At 39.2% G+C, this 23,822-nt stretch overlaps 1 protein-coding gene across 10 annotated transcripts in view; it reads left to right on the top strand.

The window, feature by feature from the left end:
- The first annotated feature begins 3,672 nt into the window (after positions 1 to 3,672).
- The window catches only part of PNISR (PNN interacting serine and arginine rich protein), a 49,183-nt gene continuing 29,033 nt past the window's right edge, over positions 3,673 to 23,822 (top strand). For 7 of the 10 annotated variants that reach the window (XM_072642906.1, XM_072642905.1, XM_072642911.1 and 4 more), the window contains exon 1: positions 3,673 to 4,451. The gene's annotated coding sequence lies outside the window, so the exon portion shown is untranslated. Of the gene's footprint in view, positions 4,452 to 4,813; positions 4,953 to 23,822 lie in introns of those variants that run through there. The other 3 variants (XM_072642909.1, XM_072642907.1, XM_072642908.1) reach the window with 3 other exon arrangements.

The raw sequence follows: 23,822 nt of genomic DNA, 5'->3' as shown, positions 1-23,822 counted from the left end.
GCACCTGATCTTATTCTCTCTCTTTTTTTTTTTTAAATAATGTTACCTTTCCCTCGTTCCCTTTTTACTCCTACTGCAATAGTTTACTAACTGGCATCCCAATCTCTAGTTTCTTCCTCTCTCCAATCTATCTTACATAGTTAATGGATTAATCATCCTAAGGCGTAGTTTATATTCTAACACTCTTCCTATTCTCCCACCCCCAATTATTTGATAATTCTCCAATGCCAATTGAATAAGGTTCAAATTTCTCAACCTGTTCTATTGATCTTCCATAATTTAGCCCCAGTGATACCTTATTTTCCTACTACTCAGTAATGTTAATTAGAGAGTTAAAGGTCTTCCCCACCCATTAGTGGGCCTGTCCATTAAGGGAAGCTTGATTAGGGGAGATTTGTTTTGTAGGAAGGCCCACACCTTTTGTTAATGAGGCACTGGTTCTCAAAGGTTGTGATGTCCTCTGGCTCTGAAAAGTGCTTTGAGGTGAGGTTTTGTTTTGGGGTTTACTCATTGGAAGTGTTTGTTTGACCAGATGAGACCCTGGGTAGCTGTTAAAGAGCTCCCTGGCTTTGAAAACCCAGATATTGGTTCTTCTCTCTCTGGTAACTATGTATGTATGTAATGGTCAGACAGTTGGATCTGTCTGTTAATTTATGATGTGTGTATTGCTTATGGTCAGACTGTTGGAAGCCCTATTGGTCTTTATTTCTCTGTTTGTATTTTCTCTGAAGTTCAGCGTGCTGACCTTTTTCCCCTGAACTAAGTGAATGATATTTGTGCTAGATTAAAGTAGATTGTTGACCCCTCAAAAGTTGCTTTCCTTTTAGAAAAGCAGATCTAAGAACCTGTACAGTAGGCCATCCTATATATGTCAGGATTCTTGCTGTTACATACTCTCACATAAGTGCTATCCTAAACAGTTTTACCACATGAAATGAGGATTGTGGTCCACATTTGTACTCTACAGCAGAATACAGTAAAGTAGGGAGGCTGCTATAAGCGTTAGCCTAATCACTATAGGTAATGGCTGCTATTGCTGTAAATAGTTTAGGAAACTATCATAATAGGAGCAAAAGGCTTGTCCCTACTCTTTGACCCATGTTCTTCTTAGCTCAATTTAAGGTTTAAAATGTACAAAATCATTTGTATCATAATTCTTTTTTTGAAACTGTCTCCCTATCTTGCTGGAAGTAAAATGGGTACTCACTCACAAATCCAATCCCACTAATGATCAGTAAAATGTTTTGATGTGCGCTGTTTCTGACCTGGTTCAATTTGCCCCTCCTTAAGCAGCTTGGTGGCCCCTTGCTCCTGGGAAGTTACTATTATCATTTTGGATTTAGTGCAGATTGGGATTATTTTAGTTCTAATATAGTTTAGAACTCCCAAGTTTAAGCAATCCATTAGCCTCAGACTCCCTAGTAACAGGATTTATAGCATGGGCTCCCCCCTCCATTGGCTTGTAACTTTGTTTCTACTTAATGCTCTAGGAGAATCTCCAAAAATACAGTTGACACCAAACAATCCTGGGTACCCAGGATTGATGAAAGATAGTTTGGATGTGGTCTAGGCCTTGAAAACCCTCCCCACCCCCACCCCCAACTTCTACTGAGCTCTCCCACATGGCCCTGGCATTTGGCTGAGGATCATTTCAGTACAAGCCTTTTAACTGCCTTATCATTGTAGCCCTCTGTTTCTGCAGCCAGCCCCTCCCTAGACTCCCCCCACACCTTGGTTCCATCTAGACTCACTCCTCGACCATACCTTGCTCCCCACTGAACTGCTCAATCTGGCCCACTTGTCAATACAAGTGTCACAAGCAGCTACAGCTACATTCTAAACATCTCACCCATCCCAGCTGGTGTTTTAGTAAACTTTGTCTCTGACTGAAAGAAGGCTTGGGTCGAAATCTTCATTTGCCCTGGAATTTCAGGGTTTCTACCACTGCAGGCCTCAACAGCTCTTCTTTCTAGATGATAGAACTGGTTCCTGGTGGCCCAGGCAGCAGGTGCCTTCAGTTGAGGCAGCTGTCAGAGGTCTTGTCCATGCTGCAGACCAAGTGGCCTTGCTCCAGGATGCGGGAACAAGTGACTGATGGCATCTGTGGGAATTGCATTAAATTTCATGGTCCTGGACCCTCTTCCTCCCGCCGAGTAGATGGCCTGAGCAGCATTGAGAAGTGGGGTGGTCTGTGGGATCTCACTATACCCCACAGTCAGAGAGAAGTACCAGTGAAGGAGACAAGGAGCAGGAGGGATGGGAAAACCAGAGGTGCCATGGCCCTACAGACTTCCCAGTACTGAATTACAAGAGCCTATGATACTCATTCCTTTGAAGATCTGCCCTCTGTAGCTTCCCTCGAATGATCCAAATGGGGTGGTATTTAGAAGATACTCTGCCTGGCCTTGGGTAGGGCTGGAAAACCTCTAGTGCCCTGGTGCTGAAATCTTCCTATACAGTTATACTAGCACACCCATAGGCTGGTTATCAGTAGCTTTCTTGTCAACCCCATGTTTCAGAAGTAGTATTTAGTATTTAAATTTAATATTTAGCAAACAGTAATTGTTTCTCTTTTACCCAGGAACCCTGAGGGTCTTCTCCTAGTTTGTTTGTTTTTTTTAATTAAAGGGGCCATCCAATGAGCAACTAGTTAAAGAAGCCTGTTCATTGAATGAGTGTATCTCGCTCAATGTGGTAAGCCTTTATCCTGAAAGGGCCAGAGTCTCTCATTGCATCCTGAGGAATATCAGGCCACTGGATCTAGACCACACAGGAGAAGAAAGTGAGGTTGGTGACTCTGCACACCCTCCCTCACTCAAATTAAGGTCCACTGCTAGTCATGTCATCATTATGGTGCTCTTTGAGAACAATTCATGCCTCATTCCACGCTGAGATTATTTTCTTCTTCATTTTACATAATTTTTAAAAAGCATCTTAATTATAGACTAGAATATCTTCAGTATAAGAAGAAGGAATTGAAGTATTTTTAGGAGCAGATGTGCCATTCAGGTAGGTTCGGATGTTTTGGACATGGTCTATTCCACACTTTGCATTATTTTGATGAATTGGATTTCACTTTTCAGAGCATAACATAATATAAAGATCAGAATAGATATTCTTGCCAATGAATAAAAGCAATCTCCAACTGGAGTAATGAATTTTTTAGTTCTTTCCCTTCAGATACTTGTGGTTCTCCCAAAGTTTTTTTCTTTTGGGTTCCAGATATTCAGAGAACAAACCCAAAATATACTAGGGGCAGCTTTTTTTCTCTTTGCAGTGAACCTAACTAGACTTGGGATTGTAGATGTAAAGATAAATGGCCATCTAGTGCTCCTCTCATATTACAAAAAAGCAGCTGAGGTTGAGAGCGTTTAAGTGACTTGCTCAATCAGCACTGAGTTGGGATTCCCATCTAATTCCAGATCGAGTTTCTTCCACCGCTCCAGACGGCCTCTGCCTAGGTGGTGCAGAACAAGGATCTTCCCAAACTGAGCGCTGCCCGGTGAGCCGAGTAGCTCAAATTAAAGCACAGCGTAGTCGAGCCATGCTTCTTTATTAATTACAAAGCCCATTTCTTTCAAAGGGTCCATGCCAGGTCCAAGCTGCAGCATCTGGACAGGCCAGGCTAGACGCCTCCCCCTTTCCCGAGGGGATCTCTCGCTAGGGGGCAGCAGGGCCGAGCGTGCCTCAGGTGGACGTGGACAACGCCCAGTTAGGGTTAACTGAGGTCATCGTGCAGCAGCCAGGACCCCAGGCGCTCCTCCCTTCTGGGGTTGGTCTTTAGCCAGGGCCAAGTGCCAGCGCAGGACGGTGTCACAGAGCAGCTCCCCAGGAAAGTTGTCCACGTGGGAACAAGTCTCCCCGCTCGGATCTTCCCGGGGAGACTGTGAGGTATGTTTGACTCTTAGCAGCTGTCCGTAGTTCAAGAACTGTAAAGCCTACTGCCGCAAGAGTCAAGAAACAACTGTGCAGCAGCTTCCCAACTTCCTCCCTCCCCTCCCCCCGGCTTTAGGAGACTCGCCATAGCAACTCCTCCCCGCTTCCTGCCCTCAGTCGGAAGCACACACGCATCTCACTGGTTGCCCACACTAAAGATGGGAGAGGAGGCCGGTATGAAATGGAGCGTCTGTTAAGGGCCGCGGCAAAGACATCCAGACGGGGTACGTCCTCAGGAATTCCGGCTTGGTGCTATAAATGCCAAAAAGCAGGGAGATAGAACGCTAGCATCCAGCAGGGCGGCCCACGGAAGGAACCAAGACCGAATCACGTGTCCTCAGGCCCCGCGGATTTAACATGGCTTGTGTGACGGGCCGGATGTTGTCAATATGTGCTTCCGGGTGACGTCCCTCTGGCGCCATCTTGTCTTGTTCGAGAAGAAGTGGAAGGAGTGAAGGGGGTGGAGAAGACGCTGTAGTGACCGCATCGGCGGCGGTGTCCCGGAGCCAGAGTGGGTGAGTGGTAGAGAACTGTTACACACTGGGATTCGCAAGGCCGCTGCCTCCTAATACGGGCCTTACGGAGCAAGCGGCGTGGCGCTATAAACGCCTGCGGCGGCCGCCAAACGCTTCCCTCCCCATCCCCCTCGTCCCTCTGGAGGAGGTGACTGCGGTAGCAGTTAGGCCTAGTTGTAGCGGCAGCGCCCTCTGCGACGGGGATGCATCCCCGCCGGCAGGAATGCTACCTCATCTCTCGGGGCAAGTCCCTTAGATGAGAGGAGGGTAATTGTCAGGTTCCGGGCCGGCCGTTGAGCACTGCGCGTGCGCGCTGGGAACACCCTGGTGAGGCTGATGGGGAGGAGGGAGGGGGCCGAGAAGGCTACTCGGCGGCAGCGTGCACGCATGTGCACAGTCTAGGACCCTGGAGCTCCTTCTGCAGTTCTTACGGGCCGGGTAACCTTAGGAGGTATCTGTCCGACAGTCCGGACAAACGCAGGATTGGAATCGGGTCTCAAGGTACTCTTTGTGTTTCACGGGTTTTTACCCAATCTTCCCTGTTAGCTATCAGCTTTTAGCTGTCAGAAACTTTGCTATGATGTTTCCTTTGTCCCCGTGGTTTTTCTTTTTTCCGTAACTGCTCTCCGGAGGCCTTCGGTATATGGTGACCAACTTACTGTGTAACTTGACCTTGGCATTCAATCAAAATGATTATTACGTTAAGTTTCCCCTTCTGCTCCCCAAAACCCCCACAATCCATACAAAACCATTTTAGCCGAGCACAGATCATTTACAGATAGTAGTACTAACGACTAGCGTTTATACAGTGTTTTAAGGTTTGCATGGCACTTTACAATTACCTCATTTTATCATCAGAATAGCCCTGGTTGGTGCTGTTATTTTCTCCATTTTAGAAATATAGAAACTAAAATTGAGAAGTTAAACCTAGGATCACCGAGCTAGTAAGTGTCTGAGTCTCGATTTGGAAGAACTGATTCAAATCCATCTACTGCACCACCTTGAAGCAAAAAAAAAAAAAAAATCTGCTCTTGTCCAATCTTTAGAATAATAAATTGTGGAGTTTGTTGAGGGTGGAAATAATATAATCTTGTGATTTAAGAAATAAGCTGCAATCAAAAGCTCTTGAAACTGTATCTTCACTTTTTTATTAGTTACTTCTGTTTGCTATATTTTTGTCACTGTTACAGTTTGGTTCAAATTTAGTTAAAATGTGAAACTTAGTCAAACTTGTCACCACATTTCAAGCAACTATTACCCATTTGATTTACTAGGCAGATGAAGTGGGCAAATTAATCACAGAATTAGATTTTTTTTGGTATTTTGTTAAAATAAGTTGTTTTGTTCAACTACTTTTTCAACGAAATGGCATGGGTTAAAGAAGTTATGTATTGGCCCTGTGGGATATAGCACTAATTTTTTTGGTTAAGTTTAGTGTGAGAAACATTACACTTTTTTTCAGAGTGTTATGAGGCGACTGGTACAATGGAAAGATCACCAGCTCTGGGATTCAGAGGACCTGAGTTTAAATCCCGTCTGAAATACAGGCTGCCTGTGTGATCTTGCAGAAGACATTTAACCTTCCTGGGCCTCAGTTTTCTTTTTTATAAAATGAACTAGATGAACCCTGAGGTTCCTTTTAATTTTATGAAATCTAGTGGTAGATACTAAGATTTTAATTTTACTTGATAATTCATTTATATTAACCCATTATGATTACAGGCTGCTATACGTCTTTATTTAATTGATTATAGCAACAGCCCTATAAGAATAGAGCAAGTCTTATTACAGGTAGGCTCAGAAAAGTTGAGACTTTCACAAAGTCCCATAGCTTATAAGTGACAGAGCCAGTACTAAAATTGGGCATCTTCTGCTTCCACATTTCTGTGATGTGATCTTCATGCTTCTCGTGTGAATTGAGCGTCTCACTGCCTTCAAAATTTATTTTTTATGTCAAACTTTTTTCTTGGTCTTCCTTTTTGTAGTAGAAGGCAGCACTAGCGCTGTTTTATCAGGCAAGGATGGATGGGCTCCTTGTTAGGACATCCTCCTCAAAGTTAAATGATTGCCTTTGTATTTTGCTAGTGGTAATGATAGACAACTAAACCAATAAATTTAGGGTTCCCAAGCTAAATATTGATTTACTGTAACTCTAACCTAATGAGAAAATGAAATGACATCATCTTAGTGATTGTGAAAAAGGTTGTCTTCACTTCTGAAGCTGTGTAATATTATGATTGATTGTGTGCTACATTGTGTATGATCTGTTGTAGCTCTTGGTAATTAATTTTCGTATTCCACTGGAGATAGTATTTCCCCAAATTCTACAAGTTTCTCAAGGAAAATTAGCTTACTGTCACTTCATCTAATCAGAATAGGCCAGAAAAATTCTGGCCACCTTGACCATTTAAGTTTTTTGAAGTGAGGCTAAAATAATGGAAAGTTATTGAGAATTCATTTTCAACTGCCTACAATTCAAGTAGCTGTTTATTTTTAATATGATTTTATAGAGGAAACAAAGTAACATTAGAATGTAATTGTAACTTGGCCCCAGAGCACAAATTTGAGAACATACCTCCCCCACTCCTTTGCAGAGGTGCAATTGATTTTACCCACTTCTCTCATATTCTCTTTAATTCTTCATTATAAAGGATAGCTCTCTGGGAACATAACAAGGGATTCCAGGCAAAATTTAGTCAGTGTAAAAACATTTAAAAGGCAGTAATTACCATGGAAGTTAAAGTAATTACTTGCTAACAATGGATCAACAAATTTGTGGTGTGCCTAATGTATTCAACATATTGTTTTAGTTATAGTGGATGATACCAGAGACATGATTCTTTACCCTCAAAAAGCTTAAAATGTTGGAGGCAAGAAACATGAAAAATTATGTGAAAGAGTGAATTAGTAGTTCAAGCCAACATTATAAGAAATGACACAAACTAGTGTATGATATGCCAGATGAATGGTATAGATGAATGGATCACAAACTAGTGATTGAACCCTTCATTTTAAAACAAAAAGTTTTGTAGAACCCTATAATGAAATTAATTTAAAGTTACTTTTTTTTTTTTTTTGCATTACTAATGGTACCACCTAAAAAAATTCCTAGAATTCCTTTGACTTGTTTGGAAACAAAATAACAATAACAACTAACATTTATATAGTGCTTACTACATGCCAGGTACTATACTAAATGCTTTACGAATATTATCTCATTTGATCCTCACAACAACTCTGTGAGGTAGATACTTTTTATTATCCCCATTTTATGGATGAAGAAACTGAGGCATACAGATTAAGTGACCTACATAGGAGTCACACAGTTGAGATGGGATTTGAATGCACGTCTTCCTGACTTCAGTCCTGGCACTCTTTGTCCACTGTGCCACCTCTCTACCCCTGATCTAGAAATATGAAGATCCTTGTATCTCTTCCAAACTCTGACTTTACATTTTCTATTCATTTAGTGGAACACAAAAAAGGGCCTAAGAATCATGTTTGATTTTTTTTTAATTAAAATTAAAATCAGGCTTTTAATATGGTCCTATTAGATAAGAATAGATAGCTTGATGTAGTTTATCCTGTATCAGTGTGGAACTGAGTTGGAAAAGATCAGTTTTGTTCTTTCTGTAGTAGGTCTTCTGAATATTTACTGTATGATGTACCACTTTGACAATATTTTGAAGCCTGTGGACTTCTTAGAATAGTGTCTTAAATAATTGTAGGAAATATTAAATGTCATTTAGAGGTTAGTGAAAATAAAGAAGCATTTTTTAAAATCTATCCAAGTTGAAGGTATCCTCTGAAATTTATCCAAGAGTCACCAAAGGGATCTGTGGCCCTAGACTAAGAACTTTTTTCCAGATGTACTGCTATAAGGAACTGATAGCAATTGAAATAGAGATATGAAAGTCTAAGAGGATTTCTTCCTTTCATATTTCTGTCTAATTATGGGGAGTGCCTTTTAATTATTTTTGAACTTATTCTGTGAACCAGCAATCTCTGAGATATAGGATTTGATAGAAGACTTTAAAGTGGTAGAAGAGGTGGAAGCTATAGAAAAGGATGACAAGACAAACTTGAGGGCAAGGAATGGGGGAACAACATGTTTCAATAATAATTTGCTAGATTATTTCAGTTGTGTCCAACTTTTGATGACCTCATTTGGGGTTTTCTTGGCAAAGATACTGGAGTAGTTTGCCATTTCTTTCTCCAGATCATTTAACAAATAAGAAAATCAAGGCAGACAGGGTTCAGTGACTTGCCCAAGGTCACATAGGTAGTTTCTGAGACTGGATTTGAACTCAGGAAGCTGAGTCTTCCTGAATCTAGGTCTGGGCTCTTAGTAATAATAGTAACTAGGAATTATGTAGCAGTCCTCACAACAACCTTAGGAGGTTGGTGCTATTATTACCCCCATTTTGCAGATGAGGAAACTGAGGATAAGAATTTAGATGACTTTCCCAGGGCCACATAGCAAGTGCCTGAAGCAGGATTCAGACTCATTTCCTAAGTCCAAGTCCATGTACTCTGTCTACTGCATTTAAAGAGCAGACAAGTGGGTAAGAGAGTTGCAGGAATTCGTCTGGGGAGCTATTTCAGAACCTCTTGACTGTACCTCCATATTTTATTTCTAGTTTAAATCTCCAGGTTCAGGGCTGCTGTGGTGTGCAAATTAAGTGGGACAAAGTAGACTAAGTTTATTGAGGAAGGGTAAAACTAAAGAAACAATTTAGTGTTTGTCACTGTGCTAAGTACTTCACAAATATAATTATCTCATGTGGTCATCACAACAATCCTGTGAGGTAGGTGCTATTATTCTCCCCATTTTATAGTTGAGGCAACTGAGGCAAGCCTAGGCTCCCACAGCTAGTAAATCTCTGAGACCAAATTTAAACTCAGGTCTTCCTGACTCTAGGCCTGGCACTCTATTCACCATCTTGATATATAGTAAGTAAATATAACTTTTTACATCTTTAAAAAATATATATGCAATTTGTCCCTTTGTTGCTATCCCTTGTTTTACACAGTGTGACCTTGGTGTCACAAGATTAAGTGAGTTCACAAGATAAAGACACGTTCTTTGTTTCCTCATAGGTTTTCATTGAAGTTCAAGGCAGATGAATCCCCAGGCCACCACTGATGCAGTTTAACTCTATCTTTTGGATAAATTTCTTAACCTTTTGTGCTTATTATTGCTTTTTTTCAGTATTCTAACTCCATTTGAGAATTTCTGTAAATCCAGAACTTTTCAGTATATCAGTATATTCATCCAGCAAGATTTCCGGAACCATTGGAAGTTTAAAAAGTCCCCAAATTTTTCTTTAGAGCAAGTTTATTGTCTGTTGATTATGCTCTGGTTTTACAGGCATGTTTTGGTTTTTGTATAACCTTGAATGAAAAAGTGAATTTCTTCGGTAAAAATGATCCTTATTTGGTTTTGTTTTCACATTTTAAAAATGATCTTTTTATTGCTTTGGCCACTACCAGTGTTTTTTCTTCATGGTAACAGCATTTGCTTTTTTTACTGCTCTCATGTATTTCCGACTATAAAGGGGGGATTAATATAATAGCACCTTCTATGTGCCAGGTACTATGCTCAGGGCTTTTACAAATATTATCTCATTTGATTCTCATAGCAACCCTGTGAAGTAGGTGCTATTAAATATCCTCATTTTACAGTTGAGGAAACCAAGGCAAAGAGAAGTTAAAGTGACTTTCCCAGTCATTGTCAGTGTAGAAAACTGGATTTAAACTCAGGTCTCCCCAGAAGGAGCTCCACTGCTTCACCAGTTGCCTTTCTGTACTTGTAAGAAGCCTGTGATGCACTACAGAGGAATCAGTAATAACCCCAGCTGCCAGGCCCTTATGAAAGTCTTCCCTTCTTTTCTGAGGATTAATTAGTCTGTTTCACAGCAGTGGTTTCTCAGTTCTTGGGCTTTTTTCTTTTAAAACACATTTTCCTTTGAGCTTTTGTACAATTGATCCTGATGCTTTATGGGCTTCGATGATTCTTTACTCATATGACTTTTTCACCAACATCTGCTACGGTGTCTTAAACACTGAATTGTACTTGAAAAAAGGTACAACTTTTGTGTATTTTCTTAAAGTAACATACATTCTTAAAAACCACAGAATTTAAAAATACAAGAAAAGAACCAATGAAACACGTATATGGCATAAAATCCAGTACTGACTGACATAACTAATTCAAAATGGGGAAATTAGTTTTCTGTTTTCATTAGGTTAATGTTAGATATTCTGAATCAGGCGTGTAGAACCATAATATGGTCACTGCTGTCACAAAATGAAAACATATTAGTTATAGTTTGCTCCCACATAATTTGTACACCATTATATAAATAATCTAAGGTAATGGCAGCTCAAAGGCCAGTTTCCTTAAACTCCAGGGTATCATTGGCAAAAATGATCTAGAACAGAAAGGAACCTTAGAGATCATCTTATCCAGTTTCTCATTTTATAGATGAGGAAAGTGTGGCCCAGAGAGGTGATGTAGTTTGTTCTGTGTCATACTGGTAGCAAGTAGCATAGCTGGATTTAAGATCTACATCCTTATAGTCCGTATCCAGTGCTTTTTTCCATAGTAAACATATACAGGATATAACAAATACTTGATTTTTTTGTTTTGATCCCCCCCCTTTTTTTTTGCCTTTAACACATCCAGTTAAAATGCTAAACCTGACAATTTAGCTGTCACTTTTCTCTCAAACTTAGCAAAAGGGACTTTTTCTTTTTTTTTTTGAGAAAATAGAGGCATATAGTCTCAAATTTCCTACCACTCCTTCACTTCATTCTTCAAAACTCCTTCGTTATGGTTGCCTGTCTTAAAAAAAAGAAGTTGACACTATTTTTACATTGTAGCAATTTCTAACTAACACATCCCTGTGAATCTTCAAAATTACTTTATTTCCTTATATTCTTTCCTCGTTTGAACTGCTACTCCATTTCTTCTCTTTTATCTTAAGTCTAGATGGATGGATGGATGGATGAATACAACAATGGAACTAGCCTAGGCAGTGTGTATACCCTAGGATACAAGCAAGACAGTCTCTACTATCAAAGAGCTTTCATTTTAGTTATATTTTAGAGTTATAAATATTTTCCTTCTATGTGGTAATGTAAAGAGTTCAGCTTTAGAGAGTCTTTTATTATTTTTCTTTCCCGTTTACTTTTTCATGCTTCTTTTGATTCTTGTCTTGGGAAGTCAAATTTTCTATACAGATCTGTTGTTTTCCTCAATGTGAATGATTGAAATTCCTCTATATCATTGAATGACCATTTATTCCCTTGAAGTATTATACTCAGATTTGCTGGGTAGGTGATTCTTGGTTTCAATCCCAGTTCCTTTGACCTCTGAAATATCCTGTTCCAAGGCCTTCGATCCCTTAATGTTGAAGCTGCCAGATCCTGTGTTCTCCTGATTGTATTTCCACAATACTCAAATTGTTTCTTTCTAGCTACTTGCAGTATTTTCTCCTTGATCTGGAAACTCTGAAATTTGGCCACAATATTCCTAGGAGTTTCTCTGTTTGGGTCTCTTTCACGAGGTGATAGGTGGATTCTTTCAATATTTATTTTGTCCTCTGATTCTAGAACATCAGGGCAGTTTTCCTTGATAATTTCATGGAAGTTAATGTCTAGGCTCTTTTTTTGATCATGGCTTTCAGGTAGTCCCATAATTTTTAAATTGTTTCTCTTGGATCTATTTTCCAGGTCAGTTGTTTTTCCAATGAGATGTTTCACATTATCTTCTATTTTTTCAAATTTTTAGTTTTGTTTACTAACTGCTTGGTTTAACTCATAGTCATTCATTTCCCTGAAGTCAATTCTGTCTTTCAACGAATTATTTTGTTCAGTGAGCTTTTGAACCTTCTCCTCCATTTGGCTAATTCTGCTTTTTAAAACCCCCTTCTCCTCATTGGCTTTTTGGACCTCTTTTTCCAGTTGAGTTAGCCTCTTTTTAAAGCTGTTATTTTCCTCAGCATTTTTTTGGTTCTCCTTTAGTAAGCTGCTAACTTGTTTTTTAAGTTCTTCTGTTTCCTGAACCCAGTTTAAGTTCCCTTTGGAGGCCCTGGAGGCGGAGGCCTTGACTTCCTCTGATAGTATGCCTTGTTCTTTCTCATCTGAGAGGATGGGGGGAGATACCTGTTCCCCAAGAAAGTAACCTTCGATCATCTTATTTTTTTTTCCCCTTTTTTGGGCATTTTCCCATCCAGTTACTTGACTTCTGAGTTTCCTCTCCACCACCACCTCACCTCCAGTTCTGCCAAGCCAGCAGTGGGGGCTGAGATTCAGATGAGCTGCTCCAAAGCCTCAGGGGCTTTAGAAGGGGGGGAGGGGTAGGGCCAGGGCTGCTATTCAGTGTGAGATTAAGATCAGGTGCTCAGGAGGGGGCAGGGCCCCCTCACAGGACTCAGTTCCCTCAGGGGACCTTCAACAGTGGATGCAGGCTGCTGCCTGCTTTGGGACCCCCATCTGTTACTGCCTCTACTGCTGCCACCTGAGGAGGCCTGAATTATGGGGACACCCTGCTCCTCCCTTCTTGGCCAGCCAAGGGCTGACTGCTCCACCAACTTGCTCTGACCTTTGGCTCTGTGGGTTGTGGGATCTGCGCTGCCAGTGGAGATTCTGTCCCTGAAGCCTGCTCGGGTCTGCTCCTTTCAGTGCCACATAGCCAAGGCTGGGCTGGGCTCTGCTTTGTGTCTGGTGCAACAGACCTTTCCCATTGGTCTTTCAGGACATTCTGGGCTAGAAATCTCCTCCACTTCGTTGTTCTGTGGCTTCTGCTGCTCTAGAATTTGTTGAGAGTTCTTCTTTACAGGTATTTTATGGGCTGTGGTGTAAGAGCTAGCGTATGTTCATTTTTCTACACTTCCATCTTGGCTCCGCCCCCCCATTTTAGTTATATTTTAAATAACATATAAGGGGAACGCTAAAAAGTAGGGAGCGTATGATACAACATAGTATAGTGATTGTTGGGAAAGTGGTGTGTATGTCTCCTAGACAGTACCCACAGTGGCAGCTATGAATATGCCAACGTATTTGCAGTTTTGAATCACAAGGTATAACAGACTTTTCATTGAAGATGAAACCAAGATACTTATTCATATACCAGAATACCACATCCATCATAGTAACCAAGAAGTCTACACACATTATCACTGGAGGGAGCACAGACATCCCCAAGCCTTCCTTCCGCCTTCCCACAAATAGGCTCCCCTAAGCAAAATGCTCTCCTCTCGCTCACACTAGCTGCTTTCTGTCTCTCTGCTTCTTCTCTTCCTTTCTCCAAGCTTTAAACTCACACCAGCTTTTTGCTCCACCTCTTCTTGCTCCATGTGACTCAGGCTTCCATGTGACTGAAGCAGGTCACATAGGCCTATTAATGGATGGGAAAGATCTTCCCATTCCATTAACAATACAGTATGGTGGCCACATTTCTGACAAGATACCATGAAAACTCAAACAAAAGTGGGATTCCTAGGGTTTGGATTGCTTATGCTTTGCAAGGGATTTGGGGTTTTTGGACTAGGTTTTTCTTGTTTGTGTATTCTGTCTTTTTTTTTTTTTAAACTAGGAATGTTTTAACTCTGGTCTCAGTTCTGAGTTTTGATTTAGAAATCTAAGAAAAAATTACAGTGAGTTATTTTTCCAGCCCAGGATGGCATGGAGGAGAGAGACAGAGGTCTTCAGATATTGGGGAGTAGGTCTAGCCAAGAGCATTGCATTACCATGCAGAGGAATGAGGTCCTTAAGTGAGTTATAATCATTGGTGGAAGATCTTGCTTAATGTTGATGGCTGCTAATTAATCAAGGTAGTGGTTGTTGAAGGTTGGCGTGGCTATGACAATTTCTTAAAATAAGATAGCAGTGAAGTTTGCTACATCAGTTGACTTCTTCCTTTCACTTCAACACTTAGAGTTCATTGTAGGGTTATTAATTACCCTAATTTCAATGTTGTTGTGTATCTGTTTGTAGGGGGGCGAGAGGAGAGGGAAAGACACAGGAACTGCAAGTTGGTGGAGCAGTCACCACACAACACTTATTGATGAAGTTTGAGCTTTTGTAAATTGTAGGTCCCCAAAACGGTTACAGTAGTAACATAAAAAAATCACCTAACACATTACTATAATAGATGCGAAGTATTTTGAGAATTACCAAAATGTTACAGAGAGACATGATATGAGTATATACTGTTGGAAAAATGATGTTGATAGATTTGTTCAATACAGGGTTGCAACACACCTTCAACTGGTAAAAACTGTCGTTATCTGTGAAGTATATAAAGCCATGTGCAATAAAATGAGGTATGCCTGCATAGCAACTGATTGTAAGAGCATGGTCAAAGGATTTGACCAGCAGTTTTCAGAGAAAAGTAGTCGAGCTATCTTAGTAGTTGTGGGGGAGGGGAGAATGCTCCAAATCACTGTAAGTGGAGAAATGCTATTAAAATGAATGACTTTCCATTTCACACAACTCAGAAATGGTAGTTGATAGTCCTTTCTGATGCAACAACTAATATTAAAAACAAAGTCAAAAGGATGAAAAAAAGAAAACATGTATTAAAAGTAACTGACTGGGATGAAGGGAGGGATAATTTAAGAATTCTTGGACTAGCCATGACTGAAAAAAAGACCCTAGATATCAGATTTCAAGGAACTGTGAAGAAAACTGCCTAGTTTGTTTAGAACCACAGGGCAAAATGAAAGTAGAATCCATTATTTACCTCCTGAAAGCACCAAATGGAAACTTTCAGGAACATTTTATCAGAGAAAAAGTACTGCAAACACCCAGAAAGAATTTAAGTACCAAGGAACTACTGAGTCAGGATCATACAAAATTTATCAGCTGTCACTTTGAAGAAGCAGAGAACTTGGAATGTGATAATCTGGAGGAGAGATAATGTGACAACTTGCAGCCAAGAATAACTTACCAGTTTCAGTTGAACTTTTTTTTTTTTTCTCTCTTCATTTTTTTTTTTTATTTAGCTTTTAACATTCATTTTCACAAAATTTTGGGTTACAAATTTTTCCCCTTTTCTCCCCTCCCCCCGCAAACGCCAAGCATTCTAATTGCCCCTATGACCAATCTGCTCTCTCTTCTATCATCCCTCTCTGCCCTTGTCTCTGTCTTCTCTTTTGTCCTGTAGGGCCAGATAGCTTTCTATACCCCTTTACCTGTATTTCTTATTTCCTAGTGGTAAGAACATTACAGTTGATCCTAACACTTTGAGTTCCAACTTCTTTAGCTCCCTCCCTCTCCACCCCTTCCCTTTGGAAGGCAAGCAATTCAATATAGGCCAAATCTGTGTAGTTTTGCAAATGACTTCCATAATAGTTGTGTTGTATAGGACTAACTATATTTCCCTCCATCCTATCCTGTCCCCCATTACTTCTATTCTCTTTTGATCCTATCCCTCCCCATGAGTGTTGACCTCAAATTGCACTCTCCTCCCCATGCCCTCCCTTCTATCATCCCCCCCCACTCTGCTTATCCCCTTATCCTCCACTTTCCTGTATTGTAAGATAGGTTTTCATACCAAAATGAGTAGGCATTTTATTCTTTCCTTTAGTGGAATGTGATGAGAGTAGACTTCATGTTTTTCTCTCACCTCCCCTCTTTATCCCTCCACTAATGAGTCTTTTGCTTGCCTCTTTTATGAGAGATAATTTGCCCCATTCAATTCTCCCTTTCTCCTCCCAATATCTTTCTCTCTCACTGCTTGATTTCATTTTTTTTTAAGATATGATCCCATCCTCTTCAATTCACTCTGTGCACTCTGTCTCTATGTGTGTGGGCGTGTGTGCATGTGTGTGTATGTAATCCCACCCAGTACCCAGATACTGAAATGTTTCAAGAGTTACAAATATTGTCTTTCCATGTAGGAATGTAAACAGTTCAACTTTAGTAAGTCCCTTATGACTTCTCTTTGCTGTTCACCTTTTCATGGTTCTCTTCATTCTTGTGTTTGGAAGTCAAATTTTCTTTTCAGCTCTGGTCTTTTCATCAAGAATGCTTGAAAATCCTCTATTTCATTGAAAGACCAATTTTTCCCCTGAAGTATTATACTCAGTTTTGCTGGGTAGGTGATTCTTGGTTTTAGTCCTAGTTCCTTTGACTTCTGGAATATCCTATTCCATGCCCTTCGATCCCTTAATGTAGAAGCTGCTAGATCTTGTGTTATCCTGATTGTATTTCCACAATACTTGAATTGTTTCTTTCTAGCTGCTTGCAATATTTTCTCTTTCACCTGGGAGTTCTGGAATTTGGCCACAATGTTCCTAGGAGTTTCTCTTTTTGGATCTCTTTCATGCGGTGTTCTGTGGATTCCTTGAATATTTATTTTGCCCTCTGGTTCTAGAATCTCAGGGCAGTTTTCCTTGATAATTTCATGAAAGATGATGTCTAGGCTCTTTTTCTGATCATGGCTTTCAGGTAGGCCCATAATTTTTAAATTGTCTCTCCTGGCTCTATTTTCCAGGTCAGTTGTTTTTCCAATGAGATATTTCACATTATCTTCCATTTTTTCATTCTTTTGGTTTTGTTTTGTGATTTCTTGGTTTCTCATAAAGTCATTAGCCTCCATCTGTTCCATTCTGATTTTGAAAGAACTATTTTCTTCAGTGAGCTTTTGAATCTCCTTTTCCATTTGGCTAATTCTGCTTTTGAAAGCATTCTTCTCCTCATTGGCTTTTTGAACCTCTTTTGCCAATTGAGTTAGGCTAGTTTTCAAGGTGTTATTTTCTTCAACATTTTTTTGGGTCTCCTTTAGCAGGGAGCTGATTTGCTGTTCATGCTTTGACTTCATGTCTCTCATTTCTCTTCCCAGCTTTTCCTCCACCTCTCTAACTTGATTTTCAAAATTCTTTTTGAGCTCTTCCATGGCCTGTGCCCATTGAGTGGGCTGGGACACAGAAGCCTTGATTTCTGCGTCTTTGCCTGATGGTAAGCATTGTTCTTCCTCATCAGAAAGGAAGGGAGGAAATGCCTGTTCACCAAGAAAGTAACCTTCTATAGTCTTATTTCTTTTCCCTTTTCTGGGCATTTTCCCAGCCAGTGACTTGACCTCTGAATATTTTCCTCACACCCACCTCACCTCCTGATCCTCCCAGCCAGTGTTTGGGGTCTGAGATTCAAATGCTGCTTCCAGCCTCAGGGCTTTGGGCGGGGGCAGGGCTGCTATTCAGTGTGAGATTAAATTCAGATGCTCAGGTGAGGGCAAGGCTGCCTCTCAGGCTCAGTTCCCTCAGGGAGTTTATGCACAGACCTTCAACTATGGATCCAGGCTCCTGCCTGCTTGGAGAGCCCTGGTCTGCCGCTGCCCCTCAGCTTCTGTCTCCCGAGGGGGCCCGAGCCATGGGGGCACCCCACTCCCCCCTCGACCCTCCAAAGGGACTCTCTCACAGACCCTCGTCACCTGTGGGTGGAGGTACTTGTGCGGCCGCTGGAGATCCCGTCCCTGAAGCCCGCTCGGATCTGTTCCTCTCGGTGCCGCGGCCACGGCAGGGCTGTACTCAGCTCCCAGTCCCGGCGCCCAGTCCTCAGCACGAAGGACCTTTTACGAGAGGTTTGCAGGTCTCTCCGGAACAGAAATCTCCCTCGCTCCAATGTTCTGTGGCCTCTGGGTGCAGAATTCGCCGTGAGTTACTTCTTTGTAGTTGTTCTATGGGTTGTGGGTTCGGAGCTATGTGTATGTGCGTCTTTCTACTACGCCATCTTGGCTCCGCCCCTCAGTTGAACTTTTTTTTTATGAGTGCTGAAATAATTTACCCCCCCCAACTTAATAGTATTTTATTTTTTCCAATTACATGTAAAGATAGTAGTTTTCAACATTCACTTTTATGAGATTGAGTTCCAAATTTTTTCTTCCTCCCTCTCTCCTTCCCTCTCCCCCCAAGAGAGAGCAAGCAATGTAATATAAGCTATACATATACATTCATACTAAGCATATTTCCCCATTAATTTTGTTGTGAAAGAAGAATCACAACAAAAGGGAAAAACAATAAGAAAAAAACAAAAAATAGTATGCTTCCATCTGCATTCAGAATAGCTCTTTCTCTGGTTATGGATAGCATTTTCCATCATGAGTCTTTTGAAATTGTCTTATATTATTGTATTGTTGAGAAGAGCAAAGTCTATCAAAGTTTATCCTTCCACAATATTGCTGTTACTTTGTACAGTGTTCTTCTGGTTCTGTTCACTTCACTCAGCATCAGTTCTTGTAAGTCCAGGTTTTTCTGAAATCTGCCTATTGTTCATTTCTTATAGAACAATACATATACCACAACTTGTTCAACCATTTCCCAATTGATAGGCATTCCCTCAGTTTCCAATTCTTTGCCACCACAGAAAGAACTGCTATAAATATTTGTATATGTGGGTCCTTTTCCCTTTTTTATGATCTCTGGAATACAGACCTAGCAGTAGTAATGCTGGATCAAAGGGTATGCACAATTGTATAGTCCTTTGGGTATAGGAAGCAGTTGAATGTTAATGAAATGGAGGAAGAGCATTTTCAAGTACTCTTGACTTAAAAAAAAAAGACCAAAACCGAGTAACAGTGTTGAAATACAGATGAGTCAGTAGAAGTATAAAAAGAGAAATGAGTGAGCAGTTATATGGGACTAAACCAGGATAAACCGTTTATATTCTAATATGGGGAAACATGTCCCCTTAGAAACCTATTATAAGCATTATAGAGGGAGTCTAATCCAATACAGGGCTTAGGAGTAGTTTTATTATGTTTAGATGATCTTAGAAGAATGGAAAAGGAGGGGGAAAAGATTACACTAGGGAAAAGGGGGGTAGGGAGGATGTGGGAAATTATTTCACTTAATTTGAATGTGCAAGTAGGATATCATACAGACAAGGAGGAATAGTAGGCTACACTTGAACCTTTATTGAATTTGAATTATTCAGATTAACTAGACACAGCTAGATGCAGAAATATGTTTTATTCAATAGGGAAACAAAAGGTTGAAGGGAGAAGGGGAAATAAGAGATTAAGGAGAAGGGGCTTAGTCCTAAGTAAAATAAACTCAACTATGGAGGATGGATCTTAAAAAGAGTTTTTGATGGAAAGAAGCAAAGGATTAAAACAGGTCTGGGTAAGGAAAAGAAGATGAAACAACAGGAGAGAGCAGAATCAGAGCATCAACCTAGAACACTGGTGTTGAGCACACTCCCCTTACCAGGCCTTTCTATAAAAAGGAGTGACAGAGAAGGAAAAGTATAAAAGAATGAGATGAAGGGAAATACATAATTAACAATTCACCCATGAAATGCAGTTGGTTAGCATACTGCATTAAAAAATAGAATCCAACAATATATTGTTTACAGAAAACACAATTAAAACTAAGATTCACTGAGTTAAAATAAGGGCCTAGAGCAAAATCTATTATCCTTCAGCTGAAGAATGAAAGGTAAGGATAAGGAGTCATGATTTCAGACAAAGCAACGATATGTTTAATTAAAAGAGATAAACAGGAACACTACATTTTGCTGAAATTTGGACAATTTAGGTGCCACAGTGGATAGAGACTCATCTTCCTGAATTCAAATCTGACTTCCAACACTACTTACTAGCTGAGTGACCCTCACTCAGCAAATCACTTACTCCTGTTTGTCTCAAAAAAACAAAAAAAAACAAAAAAAAGATTAAATTTAACCAAAGATTAGATAAATCTAACAAAGAAATAAACAGTTTAAGAACCTCAATAGAATTTTAGAAAAGATAGATATGATAAACTTAGAGATTATTGAGTGGGATTAGAAAAGAATATCTCTCAGCTGTGCATGGCATCATTATAAAAACTGATCATGTCTCAGGGCATTAAAAACCTCACACAGAAAAACAGAAGTATCAACCACATCTTCTACATACTACAGTGTAATAAAAATGCTATTCAGTAAAGGACCACTGAAAAACCAAATTATTTGGAGACTAATTTAATCCTGTAGACTGGGTAGGCCAAAGAACAAATCATAGAAATGATAAGGGATAAAGACAAGAAACCAATTTTTTTGGATGCCACTAAAACAGTCCCAAGAGGGGAAGTGTATATATCTGAACACTTTCACCAACAAAAGAGCTGGAATAGATCAGCTAATTGGGCATGCAACCAAAAAATCCTGGAAAATCAACAGATTAAAAAATTGTAATTAAACATCAAAAGAGAATTCTTAAAGAAGAGATTAACAAAATTGAAAGCATACAAATTATTTAATACATAAAACTAGAGGCTGGATTGGGGGGGCAAGGAAAATAGTAATATTTACTATTTAGTAGTAAAATAGCTAACATTTATATAGCACTTGGGTGCTAAACATTATAATTGTTACCCCTATTTGATCTTCACAACAACCTTTGGGGAGTAGGCATTGCTATTATTATCCCCTTTTTATATATAAGGAAACGGAGATAAACAGAGGGTTAAGTGACTTGCCCAGGATTATACAGCTAATAAGCATCTGAGGTCAGACTGCTCACGCTCAGAAAAAGAAATTGAACAAGCCATAAATGAGCTCTTAAAAGAAAAAAAAAAAGACGTAGGACCAGATGGATCTGTGACTTCCATCAAATGGTTAAAGAATGATCAATTCCAATATTATAAAAGTTGTTTGAAAAATTAAAAAAAATTGGGGTTCCTACCAGTTTTTTTCTATGATACAAATATGGTCTTGATACCTAAATCAGGGAGAGTCAAAACAGAGAAAGAATATTGGTCATTAAATTTTATATAATCAAAATTATCTATTTTACTTTTGTGAAGAATATTGATGTGAAAATATATATAAAATATTATTGAGATTTCAGAAACATATATCACAGAGATGATACACAATTATCAGGTGGGATTTATGCCAGGCATGTGGAGTTAGTTCAGAATTAGGAAAACCATAAACATCATTTACCATATTAATAACATGACAGGATACAGCACCCATTCCTGTTAAAATTCTAGAAAGTATAAGAATAAACAGATCTTTCCTTACTATAAGTTGTATTTATATAAAACCATGAGTCACCATTTATAATGGAGATAAACTAGAGGCTTTTCCAATAAGTTGGTTTAAAGCAAGGATGTCCAGTTATCACCATTATTATTTGATATCATGCTAGCCGTAGCAATAAAATAGGCAAAGAGTAAACAAAATTACCTATTTTTGAAGATGACAATTTAATTAGCCCTAGAGTCAACTAAAAATTGATACCATTAACTTCACCAAAGTTACGAGATATAAAGTAAACTCACTTAAGTCATCTGCATTATTTTATATTACCATTTAAACCTAAAAAGAGAAATTCCATTTCAAATAGCTACAGAATATGTAAAACTCCTGGAAATCTGCCAGCCAAGATACACTTAGCAAACATATGGCTACAATTGCAAGATACTTTTTTACACAAATAAAAACCCTAAATAAATGGAGAAATGTACTTTTATTGCTCATAGGCAGCCCAAAAATATAATAAAAAAGTGATTTACTTATTCATTGTCTTGCTAATTAAACTAATAAAGGATTGTTTTCTAGGGCTTAAAAAAATTGCAGCAGTATTCATCTAGACTAGAGGAACAAGAGGTCTAGAATCTCTAGAGAAATAGTGAAAAAAGTGAGAAAGAAGGGATCCTAGCAATACCAACTTTAAAACTATAATATGAAATAGTAATCATCAAAACAATTTAGTGTTAGTTAAGAAATTAAGTTGATCAGTGGAACAGTTTCTTTATACTGAATACTGAAGCAAATGAGTAGAATAACCCAGTGTTTGATAACTCCAAAACATACTTGAGGGTAAGATATTCCTTGTTGAGAACACTGTTGAGAAAACTAGAAAACTATCTAGCAGAAATTAGATATAGACTAGCTTCTTCCATTGTATACCAAGATAAATTCCAAATGGGTACATGACTAAGACATAAAGGGTGACATCATAAACAAATTATAAGAGCTAGAAAAAACTTATTTGTCAGATCTATGGATGGGGAAGAGTTCATAACTGAACAAGCATATGAAAGGTAAAATAGATCATTTTGATCATATAAAATTTAAAAGCTTTTTCATAACAAAATCAGTGTAGCTAAAATGAGAAGAGAAACAGGTTAAAGGGAAACAATTTTGGCATCATGATTTTTCTGATGTGTCTCATTTCTAAGATATATAGGGAACTGATTCAAATTTATTCGAATAGGAGGTATGCCCCAGGTGATACATGTTTTTGAAGTATTTGACCAGGAAGTTTTCAGAGTAAAGTTTCTAAGCTGTTAATAGCCATATTAAAAAAAATGCTCCTAATCACTAATAGAGAAATGCTAATGAGAACAACTCAAACAAATTAGATTGGTAAAGCTGACAAAAGGAAAGGAAAATGACAAGTGCTGAAGGGACTTTGGGAAAATAGACACATTAATGGAGGGTGAGCCATTTTGGAAATCAATTTGGAACTCTTCCCCAAAAGTTACCAAACTCTCTGTACCAATTGACCCAGTATTACCAACTTTATACCCCAAAGAGATCAACCAAGGTACAAAGGAAAGAATGATACATTTTTAAAAATACCAGCTTTTTGTGGTAGCACAAAACTAGAAATGGGGTGCTCATCATGTGGGTCATGGCAGAAGAGATTATGACGTGAATATGATGGCATGCTATTGTGCTGTAAAGAAATGAGGGAGACAGTATCAGAGAAACCTGGAAATACACATTTGGAGTGATATAGAGTGAAATATGAGCAGAAACAGGAGAGCAGTTTATACAGTAACAACAGTATTTTAAAGGCAAGCAACTTTGTATCACTTAAAAACTGATCTAATTCAATGAGCACCATGATTCTAGAAGATAGATGATGATGATGCAGGCTACTTTCCCTGCTAGGAGGGGAGGGACGTGACCACAGTGCAATTTTGTTTTGTTTGACTCTAAATATTTGTTACAGTGGTTTCATTTTTCCTTTTCAATGTCAGGGAGAGGTGAAAGAGAGAGAAGATGAATTTTTATTAATTGAAAAAAATAAAAGTAGGGAAAAAAACACCGGTAAAGCTTGATGACCACACAGGAATTTGCAAAAAGCTTCATTAGATTTTAAATTTGAAGGCTTTTGTGGACACCCATACTTGTGTGGAAAGTACTTTATAAATCATAAGGTTATTTTTTAATAATAATGAGTAAAAAGTCCAAGACCCTGAGAGAATAGGAGCTAGTTAACAGAATTAAGGTCTACAACCTGGATTCCTTTTAGGTTTAAGGAGAATTGGAAGAAAAGAATATTGACTAAGTGGTCATAAAAGTTGTGCCTTAGAAATTTAAGTCTAAGAGGTATCAGAGGAGAACATAGTAAATGGTGCT

Source organism: Notamacropus eugenii, chromosome 2 (genome assembly GCF_028372415.1).
Source record: "Notamacropus eugenii isolate mMacEug1 chromosome 2, mMacEug1.pri_v2, whole genome shotgun sequence".
NCBI classification, from domain to species: Eukaryota; Metazoa; Chordata; class Mammalia; order Diprotodontia; family Macropodidae; genus Notamacropus; species Notamacropus eugenii.
The sequence above is the reverse complement of the archived record's forward strand: the minus strand, read 5'-3'. Positions and strand labels throughout refer to the sequence as shown.